The sequence below is a fragment of the Lepidochelys kempii genome, chromosome 2 (assembly GCF_965140285.1).
Source record: "Lepidochelys kempii isolate rLepKem1 chromosome 2, rLepKem1.hap1, whole genome shotgun sequence".
Classification (NCBI taxonomy): domain Eukaryota; kingdom Metazoa; phylum Chordata; order Testudines; family Cheloniidae; genus Lepidochelys; species Lepidochelys kempii.
The window spans coordinates 137,466,424-137,485,954 of NC_136381.1; positions in this window are offsets into that span (position 1 = coordinate 137,466,424).

A 19,531-nucleotide genomic window follows, 5' to 3' on the forward strand; every position below is an offset into this window, starting at 1 on the left:
AAGGGTAAACCCCTTTAAAATCCCTCCTGGCCAGAGGAATAATCCTCTCACCTGTAAAGGGTTAAGAAGCTAAAGGTAACCTTGCTGGCACCTGACCAAAATGACCAACGAGGAGACAAGATACTTTCACAAGCTGGGAGGAGGGAGAAAAACAAAGGGTCTGTGTCTGTCTGTGTGATGCTTTTGCCGGAGACAGAACAGGAATGGAGTCTTAGAACTTAGTAAGTAATCTAGCTAGGTATGTGTTAGATTATGATTTCTTTAAGTGGCTGAGAAAATAGCTGTGCTGAATAGAATGAATATTCCTATCTGTGTGTCTTTTTTGTAACTTAAGGTTTTGCCTAGAGGGATTCTCTATGTTTGAATCTAATTATCCTGTAAGGTATGTACCATCCTGATTTTACAGAGGTGATTCCTTTACTTCAATTAAAAGTCTTCTTGTAAGAAAACTGAAAGCTTTTCTCATTGTTCTAAGATCCAAGGTTTTGGGTCTGTGGTCACCTACGCAAATTGGTGAGGATTTTTATTAAACCTTCCCCAGGAAGTGGGGTGCAAGGGTTGGGAGGATTTGGGGGGGAAAGACGTGTCCAAACTATGTTTTTTCAGGAAGCCAGATAAAGTTTGGTGGTGGCAGTGGAAGTCCAAGGGTAAAATAGTTTGTACCTTGGGGAAGTTTTAACCTAAGCTGGTAAAAGTAAGCTTAGGAGGTTTTCATGCAGGTCCCCACATCTGTACCCTAGAGTTCAGAGTGGGGAAGGAACCTTGACATGGTGGCAGAGTGGTGGGATTAACTTGAAATCATTTTGAGATCAATTTGAGATTTTTTTGAACCAGAAAAACAGATTTTAAAAGGAAATTTTTAAAATCCTTTGTGCTGCTAGAAAGCAGGTCTCCAACTGGCAATAGTTGGATGTGGTTTTTTGTTTTTGTTTTTTTGCTTTGGGGCCAGAGCAGAGACAAAAGGGAATTGTCTTTAGGAGCTGCAGTTTCTCTTCCTAAAGGAAGAGTAGTTAACCTCCTGCAGGGAAATTCACAAGTTTTCACAGACCTAAGAGCAACTAGAGGGGATTTCTACCTATTTGCCTGAAGACAAAAGTGTTAGTTTTGGGGTTTGGGGTTGTTGTTTTTTTTTTTTATTTTTCTGTAGGCTGACAATCACTATCAGAGAATAGGTATCCTATTCCAGCACAGCAAAATTTTACAAGCCAAGTTTTGTTTGTTTTATTTCTAAACGTCGGGTGTAAAGTTAGTTAAAAACAGAGAGGTTAGGATGACAGACTCCATGGCTCAACAAAAGCTGGAATTAGCCAGATTTCAGGGTGATGAAAAACAAAAGGAACATGAAAGACAGATAGAACTCATGCGGATCGAGAAGGATGTACAGGAGGCTGCCCACAGGAGGGAAATGGAGGAAAGGAAGCATGTGGAGGAGGAGAAGGAAAAAGAGAGGAATCATGAACTGGAGATGGAGAAGGTAAAGGCTCAGCAGAATATAGAAACAAACCCTAGCAATCCTTCTCCAGGTACCACTTCCCATCCCAGAAAGATCCCCACCTACAAGGCAGGCGATGATACTGAGGCCTTCTTAGAAAACTTCGAAAGGGCCTGCCTTGGGTGCAGCATCTCTACTGACCAATACATGGTAGAGCTGAGGCTACAGCTCAGTGGACCCTTAGCTGAGGTGGCGGCTGAAATGCCTAAAGAACACATGAACAAGTATGAACTGTTTAAATCCAAGGCGAGAGTCAGAATGGGGATAACACCCGAGCATTCTCGTCGGAGGTTCAGAGCCCTAAGGTGGAAACCAGACATGTCATTTACCCGACATGCCTACCACATTGTGAAACATTGGGATGCCTGGCTATCAGGAGCAAGTGTTGAATCTCCAGTAAATTTGCCCTTCCTAATTCAAATGGAACAATTCTTAGAGGGTGTTCCTGAGGAAATAGAAAGATACACCCTAGATGGGAAGCCCAAAACTGTAATCGAGGCAGGAGAGATTGGAGCCAGATGGGTAGAGGTGGCAGAGAAGAAGTAAACTGGTTGCAGTTGGAACAGAGACCAGAAGGGACAACCCCAGACCAGACCCTATTACTGGGGGCCGCCCAAGGCCCCACCTACCTCCCAAAGAACCCTCCAGACACCTTATCGTCCCACCACCCCGTTCTCCAGCAACCCGCCTCGCCCCAGTGACCCGTCAGCTGGACGATGTTTTAAATGTAACGAGCTGGAGCATGTAAAGGCCAACTGCCCCAAGAACCCCAACAGATTACAGTTCATTGCACCGGAATCACACCAGAGATCCGCAGGCCCAGATACCCTTGGAGCGGAGGGAAACCGTGAGTGTGGGCGGGAAGAAGGTCACCGCATGGAGGGACATTGGAGCACAAGTGTCAGCCATCCATGCTTCCTTAGTGGACCCCAATTTAATCAACCCAGAGATCCAAGTGACAATTCAACCCTTCAAGTCCAACTCGTTCAATTTGCCTACAGCCAAGATGCCTGTCCAGTACCAGGGCTGATCAGGAACGTGGACTTTTGCAGTCTATGATGATTATCCCATCCCCATGCTGTTGGGGGAAGACTTGGCCAATCATATGAAGCGGGCCAAGAGGGTGGGAATGGTCACCCACAGCCAGGCTAAACAAGCTGTGACGCCTAGCTCTGTTCCGGAAACTTCTATCAGGACCAAGTCAGAGGTGATGGACCCGGACCCCAGGCCAATGTCTGCAACAGCTGTAGTGGATCCAGTCCCAGAGACCCAGATGGAACCAGTCCCAGAACCAGAACCAGCGGAACAACCAGCACCAGATCCATTGCCAGCACTGAATCCAGTACTTGCAACCTCAACACCAGAGGGCCCCACCGAACCTGAACCGGCAGCAGCCCATAACCCTACACAAGAGGCTCAGCCAGAGCATGAACCCCAACATAGTGTCCCAGCGGAGAGCGGTTCAGAGTCAACGGAAACAGTCCCATCCCCTACATCGCTTCCAGAGGGACCAAGCATAGGTCCACAATCCAATGAGAAACTGATGTCTCCAGCATCAAGGAAACAGTTCCAGACCGAACAGGAAGCAGATGAAAGCCTCCAGAGAGCTTGGACTGTGGCACGGAGCAACCCACCACCTCTCAGCTCTTCTAATTGATCCAGGTTTGTTGTAGAAAAGGGACTTTTATACAAGGAAACTCTTTCTGGTGCACACCATGAAGACTGGCATCCTCAGAGACAGTTGGTAGTTCCAACTAAATACCGGGCCAAGCTCTTGAGCTTAGCCCACGATCATCCTAGTGGCCTTGCTGGGGTGAACAGGACCAAAGACCATTTGGGGGGGTCATTCCGCTGGGAGGGAATGGGCAAGGATGTTTCTACCTATGTCCAGTCTTGTGAAGTATGCCAAAGAGTGGGAAAACCCCAAGACCAGGTCAAAGCCCCTCTCCAGCCACTCCCCATCATTGAAGTTCCATTTCAACGAGTAGCTGTGGATATTCTGGGTCCTTTTCCGAAAAAGACACCCAGAGGAAAGCAGTACATACTGACTTTCATGGATTTTGCCACCCGATGGCCGGAAGCAGTAGCTCTAAGCAACACCAGAGCTAAAAGTGTGTGCCAAGCACTAGCAGACACTTTTGCCAGGGTAGGTTGGCCCTCCGACGTCCTCACAGATGCAGGGATTAATTTCCTGGCAGGAACTATGGAAAACCTCTGGGAAGCTCATGGGGTAACTCACTCGGTTGCCACTCCTTACCACCAACAAACAAATGGCATGGTGGAGAAGTTTAATGGAACTTTGGGGGCCATGATACGTAAATTCGTAAATGAGCACTCCAATGATTGGGACCTAGTGTTGCAGCAGTTGCTCTTTGCCTACAGAGCTGTACCACATCCCAGTTTAGGGTTTTCCTCATTTGAACTTGTATATGGCCGTGAGGTTAAGGGGCCATTACAGTTGGTGAAGCAGCAGTGGGAGGGATTTACACCTTCTCCAGGAACTAACGTTCTGGACTTTGTAACCAACCTACAAACACGCTCTTTAGCCCTTCCTAAAGAAAACTTACAGGATGCTCAAAAAGAGCAAAAAGCCTGGTATGATAAACATGCCAGAGAGCGTTCCTTCAAAGTAGGGAGCCAGGTCATGGTCTTAAAAGTGCTCCAGGCCCATAAAATGGAAGCATCGTGGGAAGGGCCATTCACAGTCCAGGAGCACTGGGGAGCTGTTAATTATCTCATAGCATTTCCCACCTCCAACCGAAAGCCTAAGGTGTACCATATTAATTCTCTAAAGCCCTTTTATTCCAGAGAATTGCAGGTTTGTCAGTTTACAGCCCAGGGAGGGGACAACGCTGAGTGGCCTGAAGGTGTCTACTACGAAGGGAAAAGTGCTGGTGGTGTGGAAGAGGTGAACCTCCCATGACCCTTGGGCGTATGCAGTGACAGCAGATCAAGGAACTGTGCACTAGCTATGCTCCGACGTTCTCAGCCACCCCAGGACTGACTGAACGGGCATACCACTCCACTGACACAAGTAATGCTCACCCAATTAAAGTTCAACCTTACCGGGTGTCTCCTAAAGCTAAAACTGCTATAGAACGGGAGATCCAGGATATGTTACAGATGGGTGTAATCCACCCCTCTGGCCGTGCATGAGCATCTCCAGTGGTTCTAGTTCCCAAACCAGATGGGGAGATACGTTTTTGCACGGACTACCGTAAGCTAAATGCTGTAACTCGCCCAGACAACTATCCAATGCCACGCACAGATGAACTATTAGAGAAACTGGGATGGGCCCAGTTCATCTCTACCTTGGACTTAACCAAGGGGTACTGGCAGGTACCGCTAGATGAATCCGCCAAGGAAACGTCAGCCTTCACCACACATGTCAGGTTGTATGAATTTAATGTACTCCCTTTTGGGCTTCGAAATGCACCCGCCACCTTCCAAAGACTTGTAGATGGTCTCCTCGCGGGATTAGGAGAATATGCAGCCGCCTACCTTGACGATGTGGCCATATTTTCGGATTCCTGGGCAGAACACCTGGAACATCTACAAAAATTCCTTGAGCGCGTAAGGGACGCAGGTCTAGCTGTTAAGGCTAAGAAGTGTCAAATAGGCCTAAACAGAGTGACTTACCTTGGACACCACGTGGGTCAAGGAACTATCAGCCCCCCCACAGGCCAAAGTGGATGCTATCCAAAAGTGGCCTGTCCCAAAGTCAAAGAAACAGGTCCAATCCTTCTTAGGCTTGGCTGGATATTACAGGCGATTTGTACCGCAATACAGCCAGATCGCTGCCCCACTGACAGACCTAACCAAAAAGAAACAGCCAAATGCAGTTCAGGGGACTGAAGAGTGTCAGAAGGCCTTTAACCAGCTTAAAGCGACACTCATGTCTGACCCTGTACTAAAGGCCCCAGACTTTGACAAACCGTTCCTAGTAACCACAGATGCGTCCGAGCATGGTGTGGGAGCAGTTTTAATGCAGAAAGGACCGGATCAAGAATTCCCCCCTGTAGTGTTTCTCAGCAAAAAAACTGTCTGAGAGGGAAAGCAACTGGTCAGTCAGTGAAAAAGAATGTTACGCCATTGTCTACGCTCTGGAAAAGCTACGCCCATATGTTTGGGGACGGCGTTTCCACCTGCAAACCGACCATGCTGCGCTACAGTGGCTTCATACTGCCATGGGAAATAACAAAAAACTTATTCGGTGGAGTTTAGCTCTCCAAGATTTTGATTTCGACATCCAACACATCTCAGAAGCTTCTAACAAAGTGGCTGATGCACTCTCCCGTGAAAGATTCCCAGGATCAACTGGTTAAAATCGTCCTTGAAATGTGGAAAATATTGTTAGACTTTATGTACTTGGTAGTATATTTAGAGGTGCATGTGTCTTATTAACGCTGTTTTTCCTAGAGCTCCAGGAAGAAATCCCAGCCAGCGTTTCACCCTAGCTGAGACTTGGGGGGCATGTCATAAATATAAAGGGAAGGGTAAACCCCTTTAAAATCCCTCCTGGCCAGAGGAAAAATCCTCTCACCTGTAAAGGGTTAAGAAGCTAAAGGTAACCTTGCTAAAGGTACCTGACCAAAATGACCAACGAGGAGACAAGATACTTTCAAAAGCTGGGAGGAGAGAGAAAAACAAAGGGTCTGGGTCCATCTGTGTGATGCTTTTGCCGGAGACAGAACAGGAATGGAGTCTTAGAATTTAGTAAGTAATCTAGCTAGGTATGTGTTTGATTATGATTTCTTTAAGTGGCTGAGAAAAGAACTGTGCTGAATAGAATGAATATTCCTATCTGTGTGTCTTTTTTGTAACTTAAGGTTTTGCCTAGAGGGATTCTCTATGTTTTGAATCTAATTACCCTGCAAGGTATCTATTATCCTGATTTTACAGAAGTGATTCCTTTACTTCCATTAAAAGTCTTCTTGTAAGAAAACTGAATGCTTTTTCATTGTTCTCAGATCCAAGGGTTTGGGTCTGTGGTCACCTATGCAAATTGGTGAGGATTTTTACTAAACCTTCCCCAGGAAGTGGGGTGCAAGGGTTGGGAGGATTTTGGGGGGAAAGACGTGTCCAAACTACGTTTTTTCAGGAAGCCAGATAAAATTTGGTGGTGGCGTGGAAGTCCAAGGGTAAAATAGTTTGTACCTTGGGGAAGTTTTAACCTAAGCTGGTAAAAGTAAGCTTTAGGAGGTTTTCATGCAGGTCCCCACATCTGTACCCTAGAGTTCAGAGTGGGGAAGGAACCTTGACAGGCACTGATTGCATCTTCGCCTGGGGCACCAGTTGCTGGCAGCTAGTCTAGGGCCGCCCCTGAGAGCAGGGGGTATTGGTTCCAAACTGTCACTTTGTTCAGTGGCTGGTAGTCTACATGGAGGCATAGAGTCCCACCTTTCTTCTTCCCAAAAAGGGCCAGGGCACCTGTGGGAAACCTGTTGGAAATGCTTAGTAGCAAATAAACCCTTTCTACCAGTTTCCATGGTTTTACACAGGGAGAGCCACTAGGTCTTTGGACATTGCGTAAACATGGCCAAAGGGAACTTTTAGACTAGGTTGTAGGAAACCCTTACATTTTCAGTCATCTCCATTCAACCACTCTGGTAGGGGCACCATAGGGCCAGGCACAAGTAATAAGACTACGGTTCACACCTGGTGTGATATGTTCCCTTTTGTATACAGGCCACCGAGATCAGACTCCATAGACAAACCAGAATGAGAACTGGAGCCAGAGTCCAGGTGCAGGCCAGAGGTGAAAGCCGGGTAGTCAGAGTCCAAAGATAAGCCAAGTTGATATCAGGCCAGAGTCCAGATACAGGTGGAAGGTCAAAGCTGGGTAGTCAGAATCCAAGGACTGGGGAGGATCAGGAGGAGGAGACAAGGCTGGAGTGGGTCAGTGGCGGGGCTGGAGCGAGGAAAGAATAGGGCAAGCACAATGCTAAGCCAGAGTTGTTAGACAACATCTAGAGCCAAGGGTCACGCCAAGGTCATCAGCAAGAGACCGGAGCTGAGGGTCAATCTTGAGTCAATAGCTGGGAACCGGAGGGTAGGGCAGAGCCATGCACGCAGGCAGGAACCAGAAACAAAATGGGCACTGTGTCAGCATCAGGGCAGGGGGTCTGCCTTGTTGCCCAGATGACTTACAGGTACCCCCAGGCACTGCCCACCTGGAGCCCTAGAGACCTGGGTTCAAATCCCACACATCCCCTTGTCTCTCTTCCGAGGAATAAAAGGAGGACAGCAGGATGACAAAGATGTCTCTGTCCTGGCACTTTAATCCTTGCCCTTAGCAATTCTTCCTCCAGGGCCTGGTACCCAACATGGTATGGAACAGCCAAATTGCAATGAATGGGAGCCAGGCGCCCAGACAGGGTCCAGGCAGCAGAGCACAGAACGAGGAGGAAAGGAGAGGATCTGCCAAGGATGGGAAACACTACCCCCTCTGGAGGGAAGGGGCCCTCCCTGCCATTTTCTTAACCCCCGGGCCTGTTCCCAGCTCTGCTCACCCCTCCCCTATTCTCAGCAGTTCCACCAAACCAAGGGACTAGGTCAAAACCACAGGCCACTCCTGCTCCTGCAACAGAGAAGTAGGATGGTGACCTACCCGGAAGTGAGCGGTGTCCTTCCCTGGGCGCATGGTAAAAACACTGCACAGGACAGCTCGCAGGAGGCCTGATTCCAGCTCCAGGTCCAGTTTGCTGGCAGGAAAGAGGAGCCTCGATTCGACTTTGCAGCACCAGTGTGGCGCTGGCATCACCATGGACATGAAACATGAGGGAAATAGGCACCGGCCAGAAAAAATGGAAATGGAGGTGACAACGAGACTAGTGACCTGGCTGAAGTCACAGAGCCAGACACTGGCAGGGCTGCACTAGGGCCCATTCCCCTGATCTCACCACTGGACCCTGCTGCCCCTGTTATCTCTGCCCCCGCCCCCCGGTGATCCTCTCCCTAAGGCCACTGTAATGTCACTGGCGTAAAATCAACCACACAGCCAGGAAAGAGTGAACGTTCCCGCCTCCTCGGCCGGAGGATGAGAACAGCCACAAATAACCTAGGAGTGGGGGGATCCGTGAGTCCCAGGTCTCAGCCTGACCAGCACCAGGGTTAGAGAAACTGGACGGGAGGGTTCTCGTACCTGGAGGTGGCAAACCGTGGCCATAGAGCTGGAGAGGATGGAGCTTGACACAGAGCCCAGCGGAAGGTATTCAATCAGCTCCTGGGAGACCCAAAGGAGACAAAACAGCAGGTGGATTCTGGCTCTGATTACCCACAGGCACTTCCCAGAGAGGAGGCCAAAGTGCACTGCAGACACAGCCAGCATATCCCCCCGCACACACACATATCCAGCTTCCCAGTATTCAGCCCCAGGAATCCCTATCCTCTGCTGCCCCCTCCAGCCCCACCATCTCCCCACACTGGTGCAGGGGAGGCCTCTCTTCGTCCCACGACTAGCCCCCTCCCCCAAGGGGCTGGGCACGAGTCTCGCTCACAATGCTCTCCACAAGGGACGCTTTGGAGCAGTGCGGCCGCAGGGTGTCCTGCCCCTGCTTTTGTGCAGGGAAGCACAGAGTGGGGATTGCGTGCAGGAAGCGGAGCTGCTTGGCCCTGTCCTGCACCCACTAGGAGTGGGGTTGCAGGAGAGAGAGAGCCTGTTAGGTAGGGACCTCCCCACCCCAACCAAACTGGCTCCAGGGCCCAGGTCCTCCATGGGTTGGATAGGAAAAGCCCAAAACCACAGGGTCCTCCTGCACAGGCAGGATTTGTAACTGGGACAGTGTCTGTGGGGAGCAGAGACCCTGCCCTGCGTGGGACAAACACCCCCTCTTGAGGGTCCCAGATAACATGGGAGAAATGCGAGGCAGAAAAGGAGAGAGGGTGACTTCTGCTGCTGCCGAGGGGAAGGACGGGGTGCAGTGGAGAGAGAAGGCTTAATGTGCCCCCCTCCTCTGTAAAGAACCCCAGGGCAGAAGGGGCCTCACCCTGCCCCTCCCAGAGATGCCCTCAGCTCCATCAGTTTCAGGGCACCATGGCAGTCAGGCCACCCCCGCAACATCATCAGGGGTCCAGGAGGCTGGAGCTCCCCTAACTCCACCTAGAATGCCCTGCACCAGGCATGGCTGTGCCACACCCATTGGTGTCAGTGGGGCTCACGTAGCTGAGGACTGACAACTTAGTGAACCAATGGCACAGGGTGTTACTAGCCCCCCCGCCCCAGTCACTCTCCCTTTCCCTTGGGTCTCCCCTCACCAGTACTGTGGGAGCCTCCAGCCTCAGGGCTCTCACTCCTCGGAGGTGCTGCTGGCCCCTTGGGTGTAGGTGGAGCTGCTGGTGCTAGAGCAGGTGTCAAGGTTCCTCCCCCACTCTGAACTCTAGGGTACAGATGTGGGGACCTGCATGAAAACCCCCTAAGCTTACTTTCACCAGCTTAGGTTAAAACTTCCCCAAGGTACAAATTAATTTTATCCTTTGTCCCTGGATCTCCACTGCCACCACCAAACTCTAACTGGGTTTACTGGGAAATGTAGTTTGGACACCTCTTTCCCCCCAAAATCCTCCCAACCCTTGCACCCCACTTCCTGGGGAGGTTTGGTAAAAATCCTCACCAATTTGCATAGGTGACCACAGACCCAAACCCTTGGGTCTGAGAACAATGAAAAAGCATTCAGTTTTCTTACCAGAAGACTTTTAATAGAAGTAAAGAAATCACCTCTGTAAAATCAGGATGGTAGATACCTTAGAGGGTAATTAGATTCAAAACATAGAGAATCCCTCTAGGCAAAACCTTAAGTTACAGAAAAGACACACAGACAGGAATAGTCATTCTATTCAGCACAGTTCTTTTCTCAGCCATTTAAAGAAATCATAATCTAACACATACCTAGCTAGATTACTTACTAAGTTCTAAGACTCCATTTCTGTTCTGTCTCCGGCAAAAGCAGCACACAGACAGACACAGACCCTTTGTTTTTCTCCCTCCTCCCAGCTTTTGAAAATATCTTGTCTCCTCATTGGTCATTTTGGTCAGGTGCCAGCGAGGTTACCTTTAGCTTCTTAACCCTTTACACGTGAGAGGATTTTTCTTCTGGCCAAGAGGGATTTTAAAGGGGTTTACCCTTCCCTTTATATTTATGACAGCAGGGGTCGCCCATCTCCTCCCCTAGGCAGACTGGGGCCTCTTCAGTGGCCAGGCAGGGGGGTGGCTTCTCCTGGGCCCTGGCGCTGGGCTCCTGGATCTTCTGCTTCCTGGAGAGGAAGCCACAGAGCCGCCTTGCTTGGCTTCTGTCCCGTCCTCGCTGCCTCCCACACAGATGCACCCTGGGCCACCTCCATTTTGCCCCAGAAGATGCCTCAGGGCCTCCTCTGGGAGCTGGTGTCTCCCTCCTCCTGAATGCCAGGCAGATCCACCGCTTGGCCTGGCCACAAGCTACTTCCCCTCCAGTGGGGACAGAGGGGCTGCTCTCCTCCTGGGGAAGCTGGCAGCTGCTTCCCACTGGCTCTGGAGCGAGCTGCACAGCCTTCTTCTGCAGCATTTCCCTGAGCCTCTCCATCATCGGCCTGAGCCTCTCCATCCTGGAACTGAGTGGGGAGAAGCCATGAGTCTGGGGTCAAGGCAGGCTCTCACTAACGGGCCTGTCTGCTCTGTCCCCCTGTTTCTCCCCCCTCACTGCACGCCCCACCACGGGGCACAGGGACTACAATCTACACACGCTGGCAGCAGCTCACAGCACAGGCTGCTCCCAAAGCTCCCTGTCCCTACTGAGGCACTGTGACACAGGGGGAGTCTCATCTGTTCAGAGCAGTGGGTTTTCAGTCTGTTTGGACAAGCAGCTCCCTCCTCCCGCCCAGGCTACATGCCCTCTCTGGCTAGAGAAAGACCAGAACCCGCGAAGGAGTCTGAGTTTGCCCTGGGAACTTGTCCCCAGCTAAACTTCACAAGGTCCCAATCATATGAGGTATGAGTCCCCCTCAGTTCCCACTGAGTTCAGTGCAGTAGTGGGTGTTCAGCAGCTACCGGGGTCTGACCCCCCAGAGACTCCTACAAGGGAAGGGCTGGGAGCCCTATTGCTGGGCTGGAGATGGCTCTGGAGAACACCCTGCAAGAAACATGCTGCCCAGGCCCAGAGCGAAGGGCTGCAGGGGTCTGTGTTAGCCAATCTCACTGGGAGGAGATCCCCCCTCCTCCTCCCACCATTTCTGCCTCTCCCCAAGCAGAACGGGAAAGCCTCTGAGGAAATGCTACCTGCCACTCACTAGGTCTAGATGGCGCAGTGCTGGGTGGCAGATGCTCAGAGTTGATCTATTCCTGGCCCTCTTCCTCGCTCTCCCGCACCAAGGTGGGCTGAAAAGGGAGCTGCACAATGCCCTGCCAGCAGGGAGACCGACAGTGGCTGTGAAAACAAAATCATGTTTTATTGCCAAACGATGGATAAACTCAGGCTAGCAGCCGGGGTCCAGAACACTGACATACTGTGGGCAGGACGCCTCCCATCTCAAGGTCTCCTAGCACCTCACACACATTCCTGAAGCCTGACAAGCCAAGGGCTGTAGGGAAGGGACTCCAACCACACTGACAGAAAACTGTGGCCTGGGCAGGGGAAGCCACTGCCTCAGGGTCACACTGGGAGTCAGTGACAGAGCCAGGGATGGAGCCCAGGAGCCCTGTGTCAGGCCCCTACACTAACCACTAGAGGAACGTTCTTTTCCAGAGCTGGCAATTGCAAGTAGGACCCTGTTCCCAGTCTCCCTGGCTCTGAGAGGGAGTGTGACCGGCTGGAGAGACTGAGGCAGGGGATTGAGGGTCAGGACTCCTGGCTTTCAGTGGCCATTTTCCTATTGACTTATGGGACCTCGGGCAAGCCATTCCCCCGCTCTGTGTTTCAGTCCCCAGCAGTAAAATGAGGATCTAATACTTACTCACTATTGTAAAGTGCTGAGATTTACCCAGGAAAAGTCGTTCTGTAAGTGCTATGCAGCACTGGACCCCCATCGGTCAGACCCAAATTCCTAGAGTTTAGATCTGGGCTTTCAGTTCAATCCTGTACGGAGTGAGGAGCCCAGCCCTAGACCTTGGATTGAGGATCAGCCCTTCTTGGGGTGGGAATTGAGCTAGGAGGCTTTTCTGTCCCTTGCCAGGTGGATTAACAATAGAGGGTTTTTAAAATATGAACCGGGTTTTTCAAATTAAACTCACCATGGGCTTTTTCATTAAAAATAAACCTGCTTCGAATTCAGTTTGAATTTGACAATCTATGTTAAGGCCTAAATTTGTTATCATCTCTTAAAATAATTTCAAGAGACTAGAAAGAAATCCATCTTAAGTAGTACATGTTTACTGCCAAGTTTTAAGGAGAGTCAAATGACTGAAGCACCCGGAACCAGAGTTCGTGGAAGTGCAAGAACAGCTTTAGACAGCATTAGCCCTTCCTGTGAAAGTGCAGAAGGAATAGTTTCTTCCTTTCAGTTTATTCATCTAGTTCAGTTCAATGACTAGTTAATTGAATTTGAAAAGAACACTGGGAGTTGACAAAGAAGGCAAACTTGTTTGCTTCCTTCAATCTAGGAATAAACACTAGGTGTGAGGGGATGAGATCTACCCATTGAAAAATCTGGAAGAACATGGTGACGAGAATGTATCAATTCAGTTCACTAACTACAGCTAATATTTCCTTTCTTTAAGAAATCGGGTAGTTTTAAATGCAAAACATTTTTGATGAATGTTTTTTTCTTATGCTTCTCTTTCTGGCTCGGCCACAGCATTGCTCTTTACCTCAGTTTCACCATGTCTGTTCGGGATAGAGACACTTCTCTAACTCCTAGCAGTAGTGCGATTTGAGTAGGTCATGAGTGTTAGACACCTTTCAGCTCCAAAGGACAATGGGTGATTTATCAAGAATCCCTGATGATTTCCTTCTTCTCCCCCATCCAGAGCCAATATCACATCTTTGGGTTTTGAAATTCTCAGCACCCCTCAGTCTCCTGCTGCCTTCAATTGTTCCTCAGATTTAGAGGCTTGGATGCTCGCAGGACTGGAATTTGTTACTGGGTTCCTGTCTGTGTCAAGCCAATGAGGGTCTCAGTCTGGTCTCCTAAATTCAGAATCCCAGAAGTAGACATCTGGGTGGATTGATTTAAATAATTGATTTTAATCATGTTTTGCATTTGTACTTTTTAGTTATTTTCCTCATGATAGGTTGATTCTCATTAGTTGAGAATCATTCAAAAATGTTGGTTTCAGAGTCACAGCCGTGTTTGTCTGTCTTTGCAAAAAGAAAAGGAGTACTTGTGGCACCTTAGAGACTAACCAATTTATTTGAGCATGAGCTTTCGTGAGCTACAGCTCACTTCATCGGATGCATACTGTGGAAACTGCAGTAGACATCATATACACACAGAGATCATGAAACAATACCCCCTCCTACACCACTGTCCTGCTGGTAATAGCTTATCTAAAGTGATCATCAAGTTGGGCCATTTCCAGCACAAATCCAGGTTTTCTCACCCTCCGCCCCCTCCCCCCCGAAACTCACTCTCCTGCTGGTCATAGCCCATCCAAAGTGACCACTCTCCTGAAGGTCGAAACAGCAGACTGGACTTCTATATAGAGTGCTTCCGCCAACATGCACGGGCTGAAATTGTGGAAAAGCAGCATCACTTGCCCCATAACCTGAGCCGTGCGGAACACAATGCCATCCACAGCCTCAGAAACAACTCTGACATCAAAATCAAAAAGGCTGACAAAGGAGGTGCTGTTGTCATCATGAATAGATCGGAATATGAACAAGAGGCTGCTCGGCAGCTCTCCAACACCACTTTCTACAAGCCATTACCCTATGATCCCACTGAGAGTTACCAAAAGCAACTACAGCATTTGCTCAAGAAACTTCCTGAAAAAGCACAAGATCAAATCCGCACAGACACACCCCTGGAACCCCGACCTGGGATATTCTATCTACTACCCAAGATCCATAAACCTGGAAATCCTGGGCGCCCCATCATCTCAGGTATTGTCACCCTGACAGCAGGATTGTCTGGCTATGTAGACTCCCTCCTCAGGCCCTACACGAACAGCACTCCCAGCTACCTTCGAGACACCACTGACTTCCTGAGGAAACTTCAATCCATCGGTGATCTTCCTGATAACACCATCCTGGCCACTATAGATGTAGAAGCCCTCTACACCAACATTCCACACAAAGATGGACTACAAGCCGTCAAGAACACTATCCCCGATAATGTCACGGCTAACCTGGTGGCTGAACTTTGTGACTTTGTCCTTACCCATAACTATTTTACATTTGGGCACAATGTATACCTTCAGATCAGCGGCACTGCTATGGGTACCCGCATGGCCCCACAGTATGCCAACATTTTTATGGCTGATTTAGAACAACGCTTCCTCAGCTCTCGTCCCCTAAAGCCCCAACTCTACTTGCGCTATATTGATGACATCTTCATCATCTGGACCCATGGAAAAGAAGCCCTTGAGGAATTCCACCATGATTTCAACAATTTCCATCCCACCATCAACCTCAGCCTGGTCCAGTCCACGCAAGAGATCCACTTCCTGGACACTACAGTGCGAATAAACAATGGTCACATAAACACCACCCTATACTGGAAACCTACTGACCCCTATTCCTACCTACATGCCTCCAGCTTTCCCCCTGACCACACCACACGATCCATCGTCTACAGCCAAGCTCTGCGATACAACCGCATTTGCTCCAACCCCTCAGACAGAGACAAACACCTACAAGATCTCTATCAAGCCTTCTTACAACTACAATACCCACCTGCGGAAGTGAAGAAACAGAATGATAGAGCCAGAAGAGTTCCCAGAAGTCACCTACTACAGGACAGGCCTAAGAAAGAAAATAACAGAACGCCACTAGCCGTCACCTTCAGCCCCCAACTGAAACCCCTCCAACGCATTATTAAGGATCTACAACCTATCCTAAAGGATGACCCAACACTCTCACAAATCTTGGGAGACAGGCCAGTCCTTGCCTACAGACAGCCCTGCAACCTGAAGCAAATACTCACCAACAACCACATACCACACAACAGAACCACTAGCCCAGGAACCTATCCTTGCAACAAAGCCCGTTGCCAACTGTGCCCACATATCTATTCAGGGGACACCATCACAGGGCCTAATAACATCAGCCACACTATCAGAGGCTCGTTCACCTGCACATCCACCAATGTGATATATGCCATCATGTGCCAGCAATGCCCCCCTGCCATTTACATTGGTCAAACAGTCTCTACGTTAAAGAATAAATGGACACGAATCAGATGTCAAGAATTATAACATTCATAAACCACTCGGAGAACACTTCAATCTCTCTGGTCACGCAATCACCAACATGAAAGTCGCTATCTTAAAACAAAAAAACTTCAAATCCAGACTCCAGCGAGGAACTGCTGAATTGGAATTCATTTGCAAATTGGATACTATTAATTTAGGCTTAAATAGAGACTAGGAGTGTCTAAGTCATTATGCAAGGTACCCTATTTTCCCTTGCTTTTTCCTACCTCCCCCCCCAGACGTTCTGGTTAAACTTGGATTGAAACTTGGAGAGTGGTCAGTTTGGATGAGCTATTGCCAGCAGGAGAGTGAGTTTATGTGTGTGTGTTCCCGGGGGGCGGGGTGGGTGAGAAAGCCTGGATCTGTGCTGAAAATGACCCACCTTGATTACCATGCACATTGTAGGGAGAGTGGTCACTTTGGATGAGCTATTACCAGCAGGAGAGTGAGTTTGTGTGTGTATAGGGGTGGGGGGCAGTGAGAAAACCTGGATTTACGCTGGAAATGGCCCACCTTGATTATCATGCACATTGTAGGGAGAGTGGTCACTTTGGATAAGCTATTACCAGCAGGAGACTGAGTTTGTGTGTGTGGTTTTTGGAGGCGGGTGAGGGGATGAGAGAACCTGGATTTGTGCAGGAAATGGCCCACCTTGATTATCATACACATTGTGAAGAGAGTGGTCACTTTGGATGGGCTATTACCAGCAGGAGAGTGAGTTTGTGTGTGTGTGGGGGGGGGGCGCGGAGGATGAGAAAACCTGGATTTGTGCTGGAAATGGCCCAACTTGATGATCACTTTAGATAAGCTATTACCAGCAGGACAGTGGGGTGGGAGGGGGTATTGTTTCATGGTCTCCGTGTGTATATAATGTCTACTGCAGTTTCCACGGTATGCATCCGATGAAGTGAGCTGTAGCTCACGAAAGCTTATGCTCAAATAAATTGGTTAGTCTCTAAGGTGCCACAAGTACTCCTTTTCTTTTTTTAAAAAATGTTGATTTGCAACTAAATATAGTCTTTACACTAAATTTGGTGCTCTTTCTTTTGCTAACCATGATGGTAAAGTATATCTATGTACATTTATATAAGCAGTCATGTGGCTTAATTTACATGTCTTGTGTCTAATTTTTACATTTTAATTATGTTGGAAAATGGCAAACGATGCATTTATTTCCAAGACTATGATGGATTTTTTACTCATGATTTGTCCACGCACTATTTCGATGAAAATTCAAATGCACTTAAAAATGCACAAAAACAGCATTTTCAATTGGTTTATTAATTGAACAAAACTACCTTAAATGTGCTGGATACATAAGAACAAAAAAATTTACCGAAACATATTTTTCATTTAAAACTAACTGATTTAAGGAAGTATCTGCAGTTAGTGAAATGAACTGATTGTATTTGGTCATCGTGTCTCTCAGATTTTAGAACTAATAGGTCTGACCCCCCACACGTCTAGTATTTATTTATAGACTGGAAGAGGAAAACAAGCTTTCCTTCTTTTTCCACTTCCAGTCAGTTTCTGAAATTTGAATGAAATGGTTATTGAACTGAACTAGCTGAATCAACTTAAATTAAAAAAATATTCTTTCTGTGCCTGCAGAAGAGGCTACTGCTGTCAAAAGCTGGTTTACCATTTCAATAAACTCTGGTTCCAGCCAAAGAGTGCCATGAGTTCAGTGGTTTGATTACCACTAAAACTTGGCAGCAACCATGGACTTGTCAATATTTATTACTTAATTTAAATGACTTTACTAAGCTATTGCAAGTTTAGGCATTAACATGGGTTGTCATAATTTCAAATTTAATCTCCAATAGATTTGTTTTTCTAAAAATAAACCTGTTTTTAATTTAAATAAAAATAATCCAATTTAACTTTTAAAAAATCCCTTTTTGGGTTTCTTGGTTTTGAAACAAGCATTGATTTTTATTCATCTTGATTTTAGGAGAACTACTACATTCATGAGAACCATAAACTGCTCATATGCCATTGAAGGAGAGAAGGCAGCAAAAGTCATCATATCAATAATTTGTTATGAATTATTGACTCAGTCTTAAAAGAGACTAACTAGAGGGTTGGACACTTGTTTGTTTATGTAGGGCCAGTTTCTACCTCTGAACCAGTAGCAATTGCACTGGATAATGCTGTAAAACCTACATTTTATTGTCAAATCGTCTAAGCCATTCCTCTTCTGCTCTTCTTGGTTCATAAGTTTCAGATCAACAAAATCTTCCCCTTGACAGTCAGTCACTGCCCATGGGGCTCTGCAGGCAGAGTAGCCTGAGCAGTACCATTGTGACATCCAAGGTAATTCAGCCACCCATCACTCACTCACTCCAATAACCCTGACCTTAAATCCTAACCCTACGGCCTCTGCCTTGGTCATCTCTCCCATTGAAACCTGCAGGATCATTTGCTGATTCCTTTTAACCAATGGGGTTTAATGATGCAAATCATCTGCACAGGATTAGCATTGACTGGCTAAGTTAACTCTGATGTCACAATGTGCCTCTGTCTGCAGCACCAACTAAATGGGCACAGTGTGGAGATCAAGCTTTCCTGGTGGCAGTGGTTCCCAGTTGTCACTAAAATCAACAAAAAGAAAATCAAGTGACTTCAAGTGAGCTCTAGCTCACGAAAGCTCATGCTCAAATAAATTGGTTAGTCTCTAAGGTGTCACAAGTCCTCCTTTTCTTTTTGCGGATACAGACTAACACGGCTGCTACTCTGAAATAAAATCAACAAGGTTCTTTCCACCAATGCCTAGAAATTCCCTGAAATTTTGGAATCAATACGACGTAGTCTTCAAAAATTACCGCATTACAGACTGACAAAGAAATGCCATTGAATTGTGCTTTAGACCTCACTGCTCTCAGCCAACAATGACTTGAATCTCCTCCCTTTTAACTCCGTAATAACCCCCAGCTCACCCAATCAGCATGGAGACTCTCAGGGACTGGAGGCTGAGCATTCTCAACAGGTGGCCAGAAGACAGCACTAGTCAGGACAGGAGATCACTCTGGTGGAGATCTCTGTCAGTGCACTATTCCACCCCACGTCTTTGTGAGGGCCTCCTACAATGACAGCTGGAGAACAGCCCCACCTGCCTCAGGAAGAAGAGCAGCAGAGAGAAATGGAACAAGAGAAGAGAAAAGAAAAGACATGAGGAAGGGCGGAAAAGAGAAGCAAAAAACGGACAAATTCCAAACGCCTCAGTGAGTCATAGATTTCAAGGTCAGAAAGATCCACTCTGACCATCTAGTCTGTATAACATGGGCCATAGAACTTCCCTTAAAATAATTCCTGTTTGAATTAGAGCGCACATCTAAGAAAAACAGCGAATCTTGATTTTAAAAATGCTAGTTGTGGAGGATCCATCACAACCCTGGGTGAATGACTTCAAACGCTGACTGTTAAAAATGTTCACCTTATTTCCAGTCTGAATTTGTCTAGCTTCAACTCGCAGCCATTGGATCTTGTTATACCTTTGTCTGCTCAAGTGAAGAGCCCATTAGCAAATAGTTGTTCTCTTATGCTCATCATCTTTTAACCCTCTCTTTGTTAAGCTAAATAGATTGAGCTCCTTGAACCTATCTTTATAAGGCATGTTTTCTAATCCTTTAATCATTCTTGTGGCTCTTCTCTGAACCCTCTCAAATTAATCAGCATCTGTCTCAAATTGTGGACAACAGAACTGGACACAATATTCC